This window comes from Rhipicephalus microplus, chromosome X (genome assembly GCF_043290135.1).
Source record: "Rhipicephalus microplus isolate Deutch F79 chromosome X, USDA_Rmic, whole genome shotgun sequence".
NCBI lineage: Eukaryota > Metazoa > Arthropoda > Arachnida > Ixodida > Ixodidae > Rhipicephalus > Rhipicephalus microplus.
In genome coordinates this window covers 72,036,404-72,056,023 of record NC_134710.1, presented here as the reverse complement: position 1 = coordinate 72,056,023, position 19,620 = coordinate 72,036,404, and the positions used below count along the sequence as shown (strand labels likewise).

General features: G+C 43.4%; 1 long non-coding RNA gene across 1 annotated transcript; it reads left to right on the top strand.

Moving 5' to 3' along the window:
* Nucleotides 1-475: 475 nt before the first annotated feature.
* LOC142776880 (uncharacterized) lies at nucleotides 476-1,154 on the top strand. Its single transcript, XR_012887861.1, has 2 exons — nucleotides 476-814; nucleotides 873-1,154. It is a non-coding gene; the product is annotated as an uncharacterized LOC142776880 (long non-coding RNA).
* Nucleotides 1,155-19,620: the final 18,466 nt, after the last annotated feature.

Sequence of the window (19,620 nt, the reverse complement as noted above, 5' to 3'; positions counted from 1 at the left end):
CTTAGTTGTATCCGAAATGTAATTAACAAAGTCATTCATACGAGTAAATTTAGTGGTGTAAAGGCTGAACAAGGAGGAAAATTTAAAAGACCATCGTAATCATATTATTCACAATATCTAGGCAAGAAAACACAATCCTGTATTGCTTTCAAGATTATTCTCGATTTTAAAAAATACCTGAAGTTCTTAATGAATTTACACGCGGTTTATATTTTTTAATTATACTAACAATAAGCTAACATAGTTTCATCCTCTTTTGAGCTTTAGCCTATGCTGAACACATCACATATTAGAACGAAACAAAAACATTCAGGTTTTCTACCTGGTTACCTTAAAAAATTAATACTGTAGCCAATTTGACAACTATCTTCTTCTCTTTTTCTCAAGCATAATGTATTAGACGATGACGATGACGAAGAATCGAAGGCCACGTGTCCTCGCGCATTTCATGCCTGTTCTCTTAGTCTCCATTTTGCATCAACGTTCGACCACTTTAGTTCTGACGCACTCAATCCAGATGGGAGTCAACGACGGTACGTCCCCGGCATCTGCATTTCCTCACCATCGCCCGGTTGCAAGGAGTAACGGCGTTGGCCGAATTCCTGCACAGATGCGTGAGAGCCGAGAGCCTTCGAGCCGTCAGGGTGACCATTCTCGAGAGTGTGCGCTATATCCTGTCGTGCACTCAACCACAAGAAGACTGCTTTGGGCGTCGCTCAAAGGACGCCAATTGCTGACGTCCACTCTCCTCTATGCACGGTGGCCGTTCCTTCAGCGCCATAGCTGCGGGATTCCAAGCATAGGCACTGGGCAGGTGAGCAATCATGATGCTCTTTCTTATAGGCGACTGTTTCATTTTGTTTGACACGCAGGAAACATCTATAGTGAAGAGAGATTTCGAGGCTTGCCACATCTGGGTATGGTATGGTCCAGCTTCGCGGCATGGAACACACGGTATCGTCGCAGCCTGTCGCTTCTGCTGCTGCGGCTCCTCGTAGAGCCTGGAGTGGTCGTCGGGCCTGGTGACCGCGAAACGTTGACTCGTGAGCTTCGCCCGCACTCCAATTATATTGTTCACCATATTGGCCAAGATTTTTCTCTACTTTCTTTTTAAAACAAAATCGAATGATACAATAAAACAATCATGATTCGAAGTGCTGTTTTCTGCTGTTTACTTTATGTACCTAACTCTCATAGTATGGCGTCTTAACAGCCGACTGAGCAGAGAATAGCTCTCGATGGCTAGCGTGCCTTTTAGAGAACCTAAAACAGACCTGATGACATTAAGTTTATAAGTGGTGCTTGTTCAAGACGTTTGTAAGTTCTCGCTGTATAAATGTCCCGTGTTTCTCCCTTTTCTATTAAATAATGGCTAACTGTCTACACGAACCACGAGACCAATTTAAACAACCAGTGCTACAGTGTGGTCATACAAGGGGTATAAATGTTCTGCTAAACGGCGGCGATGGTCATGATCTTGGTTCAGCCGAAGATGCTTGATGTTCATGTACTCTGATTTAAGGCATGGTAGAAAACTCCAGGTGCAAAATTTCAGCAGCCCTCCACTACTGCGCCTTCGTAGCCATATTGTTGCTTTAAGACATTATTAATAATAAAATCTTGGTTTTTACTTCCTGAAACCACCATTTGAATAAAAGACCCTGGAGCTCTATGCTCCGGTAATTTTAGCCATCTGGTACCCTAGCCTCTATCATTTTGCCTCTATTTAGGTGATACCACCATACCCAGGAACGAACCCATCACCTACGAGTCAGCAGGCGCACATCTTTACCGCTACACCACCACACCGAACGGCTTTGGGACGTCACACATCAGCAATAAACGTGCTGTTCACAGGCTTCGTTCTAGAGTGAACTGGGCCTTTAGGTACTGCACGAATACATTGGTCAGTACTCTAAAAATATTCTTTGATTCACATACTTCTTGAGATTGGAAGATTTTTGTAGATGTAGTCTCTCAAAATACGGGGATCTTTGAGCTTGGCCTTTGAGAGCTGAACGTGATAGCGATATTGTTTCCCTGATGGTACTTCCACCACTCAGAGCATACATTTCATTCCTTGTTGTTACTAAAGAAAACTAAGTTAATAATTACTACGTTGCAATTGACAAAGCTGCCAGTGGCTTGTGTCAGTGAAGCTTTCGCATGTTGTGGCATTCTCATTGTAATGGGTATAATGCTTTAAATGACGAGACGGTATGCACGTGAAATGTTTTCGAACGTGCCGTGAACCCACTACGTGTTGTTAAGGGAATACGCGCATTCTATTTTCAGTGCATCTTGAAGCGAACGCAGGGCTGTGTGGTAGACGACACCAGCTTGCCGCACAAACGGTCTGTGTTTGATCCTCACTTAGACCCGGAAACATTTACCAATTGTGTTAGTTGCATTTGTCTCGAGGTTTTGGTACCCGATAAGATTATTTTTCACCAACGCTGACATCGACACCAACACCAACGCCGAAGCCAGAATTTCTGCGAAGCGAGTTCTTTTCGAAACGCGATCACCCGGGAGGCGCTGCAAATATTGACGATCAACGCTCAAAGAATAGAAACAAAAATGATGCATTTCTGACATAGACACCTGCCCACACGCACTGCCCTCTGGCCGGCAACGAGGCTGCAGACGCGGCGGCTCGAGAGCTCACGAACCGAGCAGCTGCGCACGACGATGCCGCCTGTACAGAGGCCACACGTGGACAAGTGTGGAAGTGGGAGGAACGTATGACTAGCTACAGTGAGATTACGCAGCACCACAAGTTCGGCAGGTGTAAATACCCACCCCCACATAGCAAATTAACTAAGAAGCAGTCAGTTGCATGGAGACAACTCCAAACAGACATATTCCAAATCCAGTGATCTTTCGCGTCTGTTACCCTGACCTGTATTCGACAGATAAATGCAAAGCATGCGATTCCCGGGCAACCATGGGGCATATGTTATGGGAGTGCTCGAGTCTCAATGACGCAGTCAGCAGTGCAAACGGGGAGGCAGTCTCAAAGTCTCGAACCGCAGGGTGCGCTGGGAGGCGGCTCTGCTAAGCTTCGCATTAGAACAAACACTATGGGCCGTCCAGCGAGCAGAGGAAGCCGCCCGAGCCCAAGGAATCACGGCCGAAACCTAAGGCGCGGTTCAAGACCACCCCGATTTATCATCACCGGACTCTTATTAAATGTTGTTTCTCTCTCTCCCACTCCTTTTGGTGGATTTAGCTAGAATCTCGTTAACCAAATAAAATGTACCTCCTGCATGTTCGCGCGTTTTCGTAATCTGTCTTTTATGATGGCGCAATCACACCTGATAAGCGAAAAGCGAGAAAACACGCAAGCGCGGCTTGAAAACAATGTTCGGACACATCGAAAACATTCACAGTTGTTTTGCGCTCCGGTAAGCTGCCGCCGCATTCCGCAGTACTATAACACATTCTATCTTGCCCGTTTCCTGCGCACTTATTTTCGCACCAAACCGATACACGTGCAAAACTCAGAAAAGAAATACTCTTCAACTTTTCAAACTATTGCTCCATCAGATTCATCCATGGTTAGCACCTTTTTTTAAAACAAACAACCAGTAAAAAACGAGGATATTAAGTACTGTTGAACAATAGACGCCAAATAAGGCCTTCCATGCTACATCAAAGATGATTTTTCGTAAACGCTGACACTGACACCGACGCCAATGCCTTTTTTCTATCTTGGTGCTTCTAGCTGCTTTATGTTTTTGTGTGCTTTTTAAGTTTTCTTTTTTTTTCAACTGTTTGTTCTAGTTTTTTATTCGTTACATTCTTGGGTGTAAACGCTTGTTGTATCGCGTATTGAGTGTTTTCCTTATGCGCACCTTTGCTGATCATTTTCTTGGCGTATTTTGGATTGCGCATAAAAGAGGGTCATTTATGCGAATCAAACAGTTGGTAGTGAGCGCTGCGTATTGTGTGTGTTTCTCGGGTGGATGAGTGAGTGACAGTTTGAGTGTTTGTGGGAGTAAACGTTGCTCTTATTTTATTACAATATGACGAATAACCAACTAGCCCAACAACAGGTTTTACTTAACTGCTTTTCGAGGAGGCGTAATCGTACAGGTCCGTGTACTGTACAATATAAGGGCACGTTAAACAACATCACATGATGAAGTTTCCCGCAATGCACCGCTGCGGTGGCCTAGTGGCTAAGGTACTCGGCTGCTGACCCGCAGGTCGCGGGTTTAAATCCCGGCTGCGCCAGCTGCGTTTCTGATGGAGGCGGAAATGTCGTAGGCCAATGTTCTCAGATGTGGGTGCAAGTTAAAGAACCCCAGGTGGTCAAAATTTCCGGAGCCCTCCACTACGGCGCCTCTCATAACCATATGGTGGTTTTGGGACGTTAAACCCCACAAATCAATCAATCAATCGAAGTTTTCCGCAACCTTCAGTTACGGCGTTTTTCATAACCATAGCGTAGTTCTGGTACGTAAAACCCCAAATATTAAAAAAAAGAATTACTTTTTTTCATTTTTTGCCATTTTTTCTTTCCTCTATGATCATTTTCTCTATTAGTTTTTACACTTGTTGATTGATATTTTCTTCTTTCTTTTGCTGTCCTTTTTCACACTTTTTTCGCTTTCTCGCTATTCCTATCTTCTTTTGTCTGTGTTCCTTTTTATTTCCTTTATTCTTTTTACGCGTTCTCTTTCAATCAGTGTTATTTCCTCTCCTTGACACTCTTTCTTTCCTTTTTTCCCTCTCTCACATTTTCTCTTTTTTTCATGTCTCCGTTTGTTTATTGCTAATTTACTTTTTTGTAAAACACTTATCTTTCTCGCTTTTTCTATTTTTGTTCGTTTCTTCAATTTCACTCCATCTCTCTCAGTTCCTCGCGTCGTTTTCTCTATCTCTTTTTCTCTCTGTTTCTCATTCCCTTTATTTCTCTTGTTTTGCTTGTCTGATTTTTTTCTGTCTTGCTCTCTTCCTTTCTCTGTCGTTTAGTATCTTTGTCAGCCGACCTTTCTTTCTGTCACTTCCTTTTCCAGTTTTCTTTTTCACAATCTCTTCTTTCTCTCTGAGGTACTGGTTCCCTCGCCCATCAGAGTTGTTGCAAACCAGGCCGGAAATACGGGCTAATGGGCCAGGTGGCGAGGAACTTGGCCTGTGTCTTCTTTGGGCCAAAATAAACTTTAATCATCACCATCATCATAATCAATTGTTGTCTTAGAAAAAACAAGGGGAAGTAGAAAAAACGGGAAAAGATCACGAAAAGAGGTCACGTGGCTTTAACAGCTAAGTTTAATTTTCACTGCCTTAGTAGTTCTTCTGTCGCTCTCTCCCTTCACTCATCATCATTTCCTCATTTATTGAACCCTTAAAGGCCCTTTGCGGGGTATTACCTTAGGGGGAGGCAAAAACACAATTCAACAGATGCATGATTGTCAATGGTACAAGGCATAATCGAATTTGAACTACATGATAAAAAACAATGTCAACAAAAGGAATATATATATATATACGTGGAAGAAAACGGCAACAATTCTAAATTAACTAACATCAAGTGATTTGTGATTAGCTGTTTAAATTTTAAGGGGTTTTGTTCGTGCACTAAGAATCCGGCAGGTTATTCCAGTCTTCAATGGCAGTAGGTAAAAATGATTTATTGAAAGCGTTAGTTGAACCATGTAAGCGCTGTAAACATAGGGAGTTAAAGAGGCGACACGATGAACGGGCGGGAGGTAGAAGAACGGTATTGCGTTGCGACGGGAAATTATGGTATAATTTGTGCAGAAGGCAGAGCCGAGTGACTTTGCGGCGAATTTCTAGAGGCGGGAGGTTCAGTGATAGTTTGATACTGGTAATACTTAAGCGTGAAGTGTAAATTGAGGTGATGAATCTGGCAGCGCGATTTTAAATTGCTTCTAATGCGTCGATTAGGTAATTTTGGTGAGGGTTCCAAATATCAGAAGCATATTCAAGTTTAGTACGCGTGAAGGTTTCGTAAGCTATGTTTCGAATTTGCGGTGGGCAGGACGTAAGCGATCTTTTAATGTAGCCAAGTGACTTTGCTGAAGCGGTGGCTAGTTGATCTATGCGCTCGGGCCATGTTAGTTTACTTGTTATTATTACGTTAAGATAACGATAGGAGTCGAGCTGGGTTAAGGGTTGGAAGTTCACAGAATACTGGAAGGAAAAGTTAGTGCGCTTGCGCGCAACTTGCATAAATTTACATTTTTGTGTATTAAGCTGCATTAGCCACCGCGAACACCAATTATGCATGTTAGACAAGTCATTCTGGAGTGTAATTTGGTCAGTGCAACATGAGATGCGAAGGTAAAGCACACAATCGTCTGCAAAAAAGTGGATGGTGGATGAAATTTTGTCTGGAATATCAATAGAAAATTTATAAACAAAAGAGGCCCAAGAACGAAACCTTGCGGTACACCGGAAACGACATCAACACGGGTTGATTCATTATTCGCAACAATAGTATACTAAACACGACCGGTTAGAAAATTTTTAATCCAAGATAGGGCTAAGGGGTCTATACTGAGACAAGAAAGTTTACTTATTAGACGGCGGTGGGGAACACGGTCGAAAGCTTTGGAAAAGTCGAGGTATATCACGTCTGTTTGAAAGAAAGAGTCTAGGTTAAAATGAAGGTCAGCAGAAAATTCGTACAGCTGTGTCTCGCACGACAGTCCACGCCGGAACCCGTGCTGGTTAGAAAAAAAGAAGGAATTTTGGTCCAGATGAGTTGCAATGTGGGAGTAGATTACGTGTTCTAGCAGCTTGCAGGCAATGCATGTTAACGAAATAGGACGATAGTTTGAGGGGTCTGAAGGGCTTCCTGATTTGGGCACGGGGGTGACTTTACTTATCTTCCAGTCTTTAGTAATAAAACCAGTGTCAAGGGATTGGTTAAAAATAAATTGTAGGATAAGACTGGATATTATTTTTGTGCTTTTCAGAATTTTACCGGGTATATTGTCTGGGCCACGGTAACTCGAGATTTTAAGGTTGTTGATTAGATTTGCTTTTCCTTCGCTTGTAACAAAAAGGCGTGGCATCTGCGGCAAGTCTGTGGGCGGCAAGGACGGAACATCGGTGGAGGGTTCATGCGTGAATATAGATGAAAAATGGGAATTCATGATTTCGGCGGAGTCAGCGGCGGAAACGGCCCAACCATCGGGATTACTAAATGGCAAGTTTTGAGCAGCGCTATTTTTAGGAGACAAATACTTCCAAAATTTTTGTGGGTTGTCGCGCAGGATGCCGAGGAAATTATGACAGAAGAATTGCCTTTTTGCATTTTTTAACAGTGAAGTGTACTCGCGCAAACATGTGCGATACTTTTCCCATTTAACAGGAGATTTCGATAACTTGGCTTCTCTGAAAAGGCGTTTTTTCTTTTTTGACAGCCTCCTCAAGGAATTAGAGTACCATGTTCTTTCGGCATCCCCGCGAATACAGATTATAGGTACATGTCTGTCAATTGAGGACAGCAATTTGTTTTTAAATAACACCCAGTTTTGTTCGACTGTTCGCGAAGCAGCACAATGAAAAAACGTTTCATAGAAAATCTGCCAGTTCTTCATTATTTTGGAAAAATTGGTATTGTTATAATCACGGATGTACTTATTGAGAGGTTGTCGTGTAGGAATAGGAATGGAGAGGCCAATTAATAAAATTATATGGTCACTGATACCATCTACGCATTGAACTGAGTTTACAAGATTGGGAGTTGAGACCAAAAATAAATCGAGTATGTTGGTACCACGAGTGAGCATAGTAACCATTTGGGCAAAATTAAACATAAGGCACAAATCTAGAAAGTTTCTTTAAAGGGTTGAGTGAGCAGCTAGGTGAACTCAATCAATGTCCGGGAAATTGAAGTCGCCACACAGCAAGAAGTTCCAACGGGGAAAGCGAGAAGTTAGGTCTAAGACAACAGCGTAGAGTTCTTGTGTAAAATTATCGTCAGAGTCGGGGGCTCAATAACATGCGATTAGTTAGATTTACGCCCAGGATTTCATGACGGCATTCTGCATCAACTCTGGAGGAAGGCAAACTCGGCTTTACAAGCGCCACAACCCCGCCTCCCCGGCGCCCCAGCCTATCTTGCCTGTGAATGAATACAGTATGAAGATTTTGCGGAAAGTGGTTCGTTATCCTGAATGTCCGGGTTAAGCCAAGATTCAGTAAATATCGCGAGATCAGTACTGTTATCTTCCAGTAGAGCTTCAACGGTTTCTCTTTTGGGCAGGTAGCTCCGCACGTTAGCAAGCATTACAGTTGCGTTATGGAAAGTTGAAATGGCTGTGAAGGGCTTGCTTGGAACGTTAGCATGAGAGAGAGCGGACTTGTGGGCACGTGGAAATTGCTATGTGGTTAGTTCAACAACGGAATCGGTCATTGCATCGTAGGTGTATTGTTTCTTATCAATTGTCAGTTTGTCACAGCGGATTTTGAAGGTTGCGTTTCTTTGCTGCCCAATAGAGTATAACTTTTGCCTTGCGAGGCGCACGCGTGTTGAATAGTCTTTCCGTATAAAAAAGGTTGTTTTCTTTGGTTTCCGAGAAGACTGCAGGATTCTAGATTTATCTTTGAAGTGCGCAAACTTAACGATAAGTGGGCGCATTTTGTCGGCGCAGTAGCGACCGAGCCGGTGCGCACGCTCTAAAGCTGCGTCGGTGATGATTATTTCGAGGTTCGTGGCGCAAAAAGAAATTATTTTTGCTTCAGATTCAGCCCAAGTTTCTGTATTTTCGTCTTTAATTCCGAAGAACAGTAGATTGGATCGGCGTAGGCGGTTTTCAGCGTCATCACATTTGTCAGCGAGTTGTTTTACCTCAGAAGAAAGAGAAGCAATTTCGGAGGGAGGAAGGAGGGGGGGGGGGGTTCGAGGTGTGGGCTTTTGCACTGGTTTATGTCAAGTTTTTTTTTCAACCTCATCTAGATGCGACGAGAAGTTGCCGACTCACCCTCTCTTTTGTCCAACCGAGTTTTTGCAGCCCACGCCGGACGAATCAGCACGCGTGTTTTGGGAGCAAAGTAAGAGAAAGACGACGAAGAGATCTAGCGTGTGCTTGTTCATGATACGGATATTTTTTCTTCGACTGTTTCCACAATCGTAGATCTGTGGTGAAAAGTGAAAGTTTACATGAGTCCGCTATAAATTCTCTAACGCTAGCACTTCTATACTCTCTAAAATTATTTATTTTAAGTGTTTTGGGAATATTTATGTTCTTTTCTCCTTTGTCAAGCAAGCTCTTTCAAATGACAAAAAAGAATTGTAGGCCACGTGTCCTCGCGCCATTATAGCTCGTTCATTTTGTCGCCATTTTCGTAGCCAGCAGTTTAGTCGGAGAAGAACGGCGTTCTCGTTAACTGCTATCGGGCCCGGCCAATACAAGCTGGAGTCTTGAACTCAAATGGGGAGAGGATCTGTGTAGTGTTGCAGTTTCGGTTCATGTTTTGGAACCAGTTGGCTGGCTTCTAAGGGGTTTTGTACATATGTATAAATACTGATGCTGCTGTATATTAAAAAGTGGGCATTCAGCCTTACTCCTCGTGCTGTCTACTCAGCACCCGTGCAAACTCTCCTACTGGTACTGTAATTTCTGCTTGATTGCTACTTTTCTACACTTCCGTGCAAGTTTGTTCACGGAGTCTACCGACAAGCACGTCTTTCCTGCACTGCCTTTTCAACGCTCTCTTCTAATGAAGGAACTCCTAACATCGGTATGCCGCAGTGGTGTATCTTAGGTCTCCTACTCTTTTTAATTTACATCAATGACTTGCCGACTAGCCTTTCATTATCTAAGTGTATTCTGTACTCGGCCGACACGACAATATTTATTTCTAACGGCTGACTGTCCACACTAAGGAGTATGCTAAATGAAGATCTTTTGAAAATTTGCTGCTGGTGTACACAGAACAAACTGAAAATCAACCATAATAACACGAACTTTGTCCTGCTTACCTCGTGCCAACCTCCGTCCGATCTTTCTCGTTCCATTTCCATCTACCGTCATATTATCCCTCAAGTTGATCACTGTACATTTCTAGGTGTGCACCTCGACTGCCACCTGAAATTTCATCTTCACGTGTCTACTGTAAAATGAGAATGGCTCATGGAATACGCGTTTTTATCAAACCGCGATTGCATTTCCCCCTTTCATCTCTCTTATCGCTTTATTATGCTTTCGATCATTCTCACCTTAACTACAACAATCAATCATAGGACAACACATACAGCTGTCACCCAGCATCATTGTAGACCATTCAAAACCGGGCCATTTGTCAAATAACGTTTTTAATTACGTTCTAATAACATCGTTAACACGAATCAGTTATTGCACTCCTAGAATATTCTAAGCATGTCCAATCTTGACAAATATTATCTCGCCATTTCTGTTTTTAGAGCGCTACAGAACAATATTCTGGTGTCATAATACCTAAAGCATCTTTCACTAAGGCTAAAAATACTAGACTCACTGGAAAAAAATAATTTCATTTTACCCATCGTTCACACAAACTCCGGCAAGCAATTGCTACATTTCTCAGCACTTGCTTTGTGGAATTCGCTACCATCTACTCTAACATCCCTAAACTCTCATATTTTCCGATCTGAACTAAAACAGCACCGAAAATCGGGAAGGGCAGATAACATGAGAGGTGGGAAGGCTTCAGTCGACGATAGGTAACACAATAATGTCACATAGGATGTATGGTCGGCTAAGGGTGTAGAACATAGATGAAGCTGGCTCCAGAAGTCTGGGTAGTGATCAGAAACGTATCAAGCTAAGTTATGGAAGAGCAGTGAAAGTGGAAAGGAGACTGGATGAGAAACTACAAGAAAATTTTTTATTCGGGAAGGCGAATTGAATTAGCCACTATACAAATTGAGAAAGTAATCACAGAGGATAGTAAAGCAGTGTGGGCATACACGAATCTAATTAGACTGTTTGAGCCAGAGCTTGCTAAGGCACGTGACAAGTCACCCCGGAAAAGAACCCAAAAGGTGAAAACCCAAAAAAACACAAACCAAAAAGGTGGGGGGATGAGAAAGTAAAGAGAGCCATAGCAAAACGTCAGGAAGCCTCTAGGAAACACAGACACGCTAAGCAACGGGGTGAACCGACAGATGATGTTGAAATAAAATGGAAAATCTTTCTAAGCTGTAGAAGAAATGCATCCCTTCTGATAAATGAAAAGATTAGAAGAAAGGGAGCACAATGGCTGAAAGAAGTACATAAAAAAGAAAGAAAGGCAGCTGCAAAATTTTGGAACCATCTAAACTCCCTAAGAAATGAGACGAGCCTAGAGCAGAGGTTTATAACTACAGCTCAAGGTGCTAGGCTAGAAGGAGACGAAGCTATTGAATATACAAGAACAAGGGTGAAAGAAAAATTTCAACAAAGAGGTGCCTTATAAACCACAATAGACAAGGATGGATCAAGTGGCGCAATGGCTCCATTTTCACAATGAGCGTGGGAAAGAACTGAGAAGAGGGTTCCAAGTAGTACATCAACAGGCCTAGACGGCATTCCAATTATGCTGATAAAGACATTGGGTACGAAGTCTAAACAGACTTTGAGAGAGGCAGTGAGCAGAACAATAATCGATGGAGAAGTTCCCGATGGATGGAAACTTAGCAGGATGAGCATGATCTATACAGGAAAGGGGGACAGAGCTGACATAAACAACTACCATCCTATAACTGTGACATCAGTGGTCTACAGGCTCGTGATGCAGATTATAAAGGAAAGACTGCAGACATGGATAGGGGATGAGGGGGTGCTGGGGGAACTGCAGAATGGGTTTCGGAAACACAAGAGGTTGGAAGACAATCTGTTCTCACTGACGCAGTGCATCGAAATAGCAGAAAAGGAACACAGGCCCCTGTGGCTAGCATTTCTGGATATCAAGGGAGCGTACGATAACGTGGTTCAAGAGGAGTCGTGGGGAATACTGGACACACTAGGCGTGGAAGATGTAGTCACTAATTTTTAAAGGAGATCTATAAAACTAACAAGGCAGTTATAAAATGGGAAAAACAGGTATCTAAGCCCACAAAGGTGAAACGGGAGCTTAGGCAGGGGTGTCCTCTGTCACCCTTGTTATTCATTATGTACCTACAAAGATTAGAGGCCAAATTAGAGGGAAGTGAACTGGGCTTCAACATCTCTTTCGTCAAACAAGGAAACGTCGTTGAACAGGCATTACCAGCATTGATGTACGCAGATGATATAATGCTAATGGCCGACAACAAGGAAGATTTGCAGAGATTGGTGGACATCTGCGGTAATGAGGGAGATAGGTTAGATTTCAGATTCAGCAAAGAAAAATCAGCAGTAATGATTTTTAATGACAATGAAGGTAGTGAGCTTAAAATACAGGAGATTATATTTCAGATTCAGCAAAGAAAATCAGCAGTAATGATTTTTAATGACAATGAAGGTAGTGAGCTTAGAATACAGGAGATCACGCTAAAGATAACAGATAAATACAAATATTTGGGCGTATGGATAAGCAATGGGGCCGAGTACCTAAGGGAACACGAAATATACGTGTCGAATAAAGGTAACAGGAATACAGCGGTAATGAAAAACAGCGCACTGTGGAATTATAATAGGTATGATGTTGTGAGAGGAATATAGAAAGGGGTCATGGTTCCTGGTCTGACGTTCGGCAATGCGGTCTTGTGCATGAGATCAGAAGTTCAGGCAAGATTAGAAATTAGGCAACGTGGAATAGGTAGGCTTGCCTTAGGAGCTCACGGGAATACACCAAATCAGGGAGTACAAGGTGATATGGGATGGACATCATTTGAGGGCAGGGAAGCTAGCAGCAAGATAAAATTTGAGAAGCAATTGAGAGAAATGGGGGAGGCGCGTTGAGCTAGGAAGGTATTCAGCTACTTGTACACGAAGAATGTCGTTACAAAATGGCGGAAGTGAAACATAAAATTGACTGGTAAATACTTGGAAAACAGCAGGGGGCCAAACCAAAAAGAATTATCGGTTAAGAAGAAGGTGAAGGAAGCTGAGATCTATATGTGGAGAACTGGCATGATTAAGAAGTCCATACTAGAAATCTATCGAACTTTAAGCAGGAAATATCCAAGGAAATAATCTATGATAATACTTGGGGTAGTTATCTACTGTTTGAGGCCAGGACGGGAGTATTTAGAACAAAGACATATCCGGCCAAATACGAAAGAGTAGACACGGTATGCAGTGCGTGTGGAGAGGAAGAAGAAACTGCTGAACACTTGATAATGTTCTGTAAAGGGCTTCACCCTGTAGTTCGGGTTGATGGCAAAGAGTTTTTCAAAGCACTGGGGTTTCGGGAAAAGGAGGGCAAATGAGACTTTAAGCGGGTAGAATTAACTAGAAAAAGGTTATGTGATTTGTGGCTAAAGTCAAGGCACGAGTGAAAATCATACCCTTCACTGCAAAGTACGAATCCTCAACTTCACCATTTAAGGGGAAAAAATAAATCTCGTTTTTGGTTCATTAAGTATTACGGCTTGGCGGCGCTAGCTACCACCCAATCTAAAGGGTACAGCCATATCCATCCATCCATCCTATAGTGATGCTTGCGTATATAAAAAGAGGTCCTGTTTGGCTACCGGCTGCTGCGTATTTCTTGTCGGCCGGCGCTTCAGCGCCGTGCCCTGTGTTCGTGTGGCGCGTCCACCGCACCTTCCTACAATTTCCTTCACCTCGCCATGGTCCGGTGGAAAGGCGCACCACCGTTCTAACGGCGGTTGCAAGGACGAAGGGGGCCAAAAACCTTCAAACCGTCCGCCTAGAGCTTCGATTTTGGCTCGTGCAATGCATGCATTTGTACAGAAGAACAAAATTTTTTTCTGCATGCCCCTCACAAGACGCCACTGGCTGCCGTCCTCGATCCTCGATGCATGGTCACCTTCGCTCAAGATGTAAAAGATAAGATTCGTAGCACTTATGCTGTGAAGATGAGCAACAAGCAAGCCGTCTCAACTGTGCCAGTGTTCATCGTGTGCAACAGGCAGGACACATCCATGGGCGTGAGGCTGTGGATACTTGCGACAGCAGGAGGTGGTACATGTCCTCGCTGTCTGCCTCAAAGCAGCTTCACCACCTGCAGATCCCGCTGCTCTTTTCATCCAACTGGGGTCCTCAACAGGTCTCGTGATTATGAGGGGCCTCGCGGATTGTCGTTATCGGCACGCCATGTATCTTCCTCACAGCATCGGCTTAAATTTGGACATGTTTCTACTTTTTTTAGACTGTATACCTAAAATATAACAATTCAGATTCGACGTGGTGGTCACTCGGATATATTTTTATGGCATACGTTCAGCATCCACAAACCTCGACATCTTGTCACTGTCCTCCTTGTCGAACTTCAAAATAGCCAAATCATTTGTTGCATTTTGACAGGTTTTGAGCACAAAAAAGCCTATTCAGAAGTCTCGTAAAATGTGAAAAGCGCAAAAAAAGTGTTTTGGCCACACAAGATAACTTCGAGGACACGTCATCTTCATCTTCAAGAGTTGAACGCGAAAACGTAAAGGAGTTTAGGGTGCGCGCCACTTTCTGAATATCTGGATTCCCTTCCTAGTACATGTTTTAATGGTGCTATATTAAAACGAATGACTGTCAGCATGACATTGGCCATTGCATATTACCCTAATATGCCCACTGCAAGTACGGTTGAGTCCCCACGGCTCCATAATTATGCTTTATGCGAAATTGGCGAAACGCCAATTTAGGCAACCCACGCACCTACGCCGCACTTCACTATGAAGATACTTTTCGAGCCATTGATGAATAAATAATTAAGAACTCATTGTAAATGATGAACTTTTAGAACATGAAGTCATCGCTAAATTACTATTTGTTGACATTTGCCTGGATTCTTCGCGTTTGCTAAGAAAAATAATGTGCACGAAGTTTACTCCTTCCGCTACATGAACCCCCATGCTTTTTGAAAGTGCTTTTTTTTCAAGCACTCTCAATATACAGGGTGTCCCAGGTAACTTTAGCCAGAGTTTAAAAATATGCTGGCACAAGCAATTACGACTCGACTGAATGCATGTTACTCACCGTTGCCTGGAGTCAGTCAGACTTTTTTTTGTGTTCACAAGTATTGTTTAATTACATCTGTTCATATACCGAAATTTTGAAGGAACAAAGACGCATTAAAGTTTCAATGAGAAAGTTGTAGATCGGTCTGCAAAATGTCTGATTAGACAGTTCAGAACTTTATATTTGTTAGATAATTTCGTTTTTCTGCTAAGTACAAAGTCCCGCAAAATACAACAAAATACCATGTGACAAACCAGCTCGTGCGATAGTGCGAACAATAACTCTAGTGCTCCCTTACGTTCTGCGTACGAACGAGCATAGCATTTGCCCCATTGTGCTGTCTCGGCAGGGCCGCAGCATTGTTTGTGGTTTTACGTTGAACACGTTTAACTTTCGGCTACAAAAACGATAACCAATGTGATTGCTTATCGCTGTCATGAACCGTTGCGAGGGAAGCGTGTTGCTCGTACGCGGAACGTTAAGCAAGCACTAGAATCATCGTGCTCACTGACGCACGAGCGGGTCTGGTACGTGGTATTTTTTGTTTCATGGGCATTTGTGATTAGCAAAAAAAAAACACTGATACTTAACAGATATAAAGTTAAAAACGGTGTATTCTAATACTTTACAAACTGATCAACCACTTTCTCATTAAAATTTTAATCCGTCTTTGCTCCTTCAAATATTAGTTATATAAACATATTTAAATAAACAATATTTGAGAACACAGAAATAGTCTTACTAACTCCAGGAAAGGGTGAGCAACATGCATTTGGTCACGTCATAATTGAGTGTGCCAGCATATTTTTAAACTCTGGCTATAGTTACCTTGGACACCATGTAGAGGCGGCTCTCTGGTAGAACAGAAGTTTGCTCCACAGACCACCTGAGTTCTATCTTCACTTGACCCGAAGATTTTATAATTTTTATTTGCGTCTTTCTCGATATTTGTTTACGGAGAAGATGATGGTTTTTAACTCGCAACGAATGACGCCGACTACAACACCGAAGCAGATACTACAACAACTGCAAAACGAGCTCCTTTTCACAATCGCTTTACTAGTATTTCACCACTGCTTTAACCTCATGCCGTGTCTTATCATTCACTTCACTTTAGTTACCTTAATGACCTCCTGAAGGAGACAATACATAAGGAGCAGGAGACAAATTTTTCGTATCATTCATTCATAATTTTCATACTGATTAATGGCTGAAACAAGGACGGGGAGGTAATAAAGGAAATTTCCGCAGGAAAGCTATTCCAGTCCTTCGCACTATATAGGATGAACGAGGAAGAGAAGTGAGAAGTTGGGGTACGTGGGCATGCAACCATCGGTTCAATAATAGTACGATGAAAATTTAAGCGCAGCGGTGCGATGCCTGGAGAATTATTAGTTTGCCATAAAAGAACTTATGATATGGTGAAAGAGTGGAACACTTTCGACGATCAAGGAGGTCAACTAAACCGAATTCAGTCAGAAGTGCTGAAACGATGATTGTATATCAGTTGCTTAGAGAAATGAATATAGGTATAGTAGCGAGTTTTTGCACATTCTTCAAAAGAATCAGCAGGATATGATTGATGTGGGTTCCTCATGGAAGATTCATACTTCACATTTTATGCAAATGCAGATTACAATTTTCTTTTAAAGAATATTGCCTAAACAAATCAAGCAATTCTAATAATATTGCAATCGATTTAAGAAAGATGTCATATGTCTTCACTTCCCCCGTACCAAACAAAAGGTATTATACGACGACAAACTATTTTCGGCCACGTGTGCTCGCGTAGTTCATGCTGGTTCATTAAGTGACAATTTTGCAAGCATCTGAGAAATATGCTGTGGAACAAGAAGGCCTATCCGGTTACGTGCCATCGGGAATATTCACAACAAGTAGGATTTGTCATTGCATTGTCCCAAGGATCTGCATAACCTCACCATCAGCTAAGGAGTAGGCACGTTCATTAGAGCCGAGAACATTCGAAGCATAAATGTATATGACCAGCCTCGAGGGTCCGTGTTGGGTTCTATAATGCATTCACCCGTATAGAAACGTATAAGACTACCCTGCAGCGAAATGCATCCCATCAGCAAATCACCGATGAGCTGACGAGGCGAAACAAGTCACAGCCATCCACCTTACCACGTTTGTCGAGGCCATCGATGTTTACAGCGATAATCGGCTGCAGAGGTCGGCTATGCCATCCAACTGGACTCAGTAGCACTTTCCTCACCCTTCGCAGCTATCAAGCCATCGAGGAAAAGACCCAGAAATATTAGGCGACTACTAGAAGTGGGGTGCAATCCTGGTGCATGACGACTGTCACCAACAAGCGGCCTCTTGTGAGCTTCTGGCAGCCGGAATGACGAAAGGACGCAACTGGCCGCTATCCACAATTCCCGACACATGGTCGTTCTTCGTTCAGCAGAATAGCTGCGGGAGACGTAGCAGTAAGGCTAGGCATTACGACAACGTTTCATGGTGTCTTCTATAGTGTTTGTACACTTGAGCCAGGCGCTTAGCAAGCTGAACAAGCATCTGCTTCTGGTCCTCCCTCTCAGCCTAAGTACAAGCTGTCACTGACTTGAATAAGTTTCATGCACATCCGAACAGCTGAGGTTTTCGAAAAGCCAGTTTCTAATGTTCCCCGGTGTTTATGGCGTAGATTATTTCCGTCGCATCCATAGCAGCCACTTTTCTTGGCTCTTGAACCCGTATGAAGTGGTCAAATCGCTCAGTGTCGACCTTGCAAAAGCTTCAAAGTCTGTGTGGCGTGCAGCTTCAACTGCTGCTCCATGAGGCTAGTGTGGTCAACTGGCTTTTTAATGCCGAACCAGCTCCCTGTTGAACCCTAAGGGCGCACTTTGTTTATTTTTTTCGCTTCTCGGCAAATACATTCATGTTGTTTACGAACCAAAATTTTACAATATTGTATTGATGATTCGATGCGGTGGTCTCTGAAGTTTATTTATCTCAGCAGCCATGTCGGCGAGTGTGGCACTGTCTTTATGAGCCGGTAGGGCGTCTCGTATTACGTGAACTTATTACGAGCTGGCAGCTGACCAATAGTCCGTCGTATGCAACTAAAAGGCCAAATATAAAAGTGTAACCTTTGTGACTTGATCCCAATTGTTCAGTGAAGCTACATGCTCGTAGCAAAGTAGCCACTCAGAAATAGATTCCTCCGGCGCGCCTCTGATCTCTGGGGGTCCGACGAAAGTTTTTGCTTGGAAGGTAGACAAAGCGGAGATTAAGTTAAAGGGTTCCGTCATAATAGAGAAGTCCTGGGTTGTTTCCTTATGCTTCTTATGACTCGGGGCATAATTTCAGAGCGGCAATATCGCTACTGAGCAACCTCCACCACTTTGTAGCAAAACTTTGGGGTTGCTTAAGCTAGACACATCTGATGACCATACGGACGAAGAAGTGTGGCAGCAATTCCGCACTGGCAAGTGATGACAAGTCGACACGATGATTTCATGGAGCGCTCATTGGGGGTTTATTTATATTGTTATGGAGGTGAGGGAATGATTGAAATAAATATATTTACAAAATATACAGGGAAAGTCAAAGGTAACTGTGGTCAAGATGGATGTACAACATAAACAACAACACGAGCGCGATCACTTTCATCGCCTTCATCATCTACCTGATGCTCTCTCGTTGCCAATGTCGTGTAACATAACCCCCCGTCGCCGGTATCGCCGTGTCGGCGCCTCATGAAGAGTAGCATAATATGCGGATATGTATGGTTTCAGACGGTACACGTGAACGACGTCAGTAGCGGGTGTGGACGGTGACAACTGACTGTCCAATGAAGCGATCTCAAGTGTGAGCTCAGTAAGCTGGCGTAAAACATTTTAAGGCCCCGAGTAGCGAGATAGGAGCTTCGAAGTGAGGCCAGCGTGGAAGGCGTGGTGTCCAGAGGAGGACCAATGAACCTGGAAAGAAGGAAACTACTCTATGATGGCTATCGTAGCGGGCGGGACTTCTGAGAGAGCTGCGAGGCAAGAAAACGTTCCCGTGCGATTTGCCGGACCACTTGAGCCCGAGCAGAGGCATCCCGGGCCTACTCTGTAACCGTTTGCGTAGTTGATGGGAGAAGAGTCTCGAAGGGTAACGCTGGATTGCGGCCGATTAACAAATAGAAGGGGGAAAAGCAAGCGATGTCGGGGCGTGACGAATTGTATGCGAATATCACATACGGTAAAATACTCTCCCAATCAAGGTGATCTTCGGAAACGTGCATGGAGAGCATTGTTGTTAAGGTTTGAGTTAGGCGCTCAGTAAAACGATTTGTTTGCAGGCGGTAGGCCGTAGTGAGCTTGTAACGCGTCGAACACGAGCGAAAGATGTCATTTACTGCTTTTGAAAGTAACGAGCGACCACGATCAGTCAGCAGCTGTCAAGGAGCGCCATGGATAAGAATTACGTCCTGAAGCAAGAAGTCCGGGACATCAGTGGCCTAGCTTGTCGGTAGCCCTCGTGTGATAGCGTATCTTGGCGCGTAGTCAGTGGCCACGCCTATCTACTTGTTTCCAGTGAGAGAAATAGG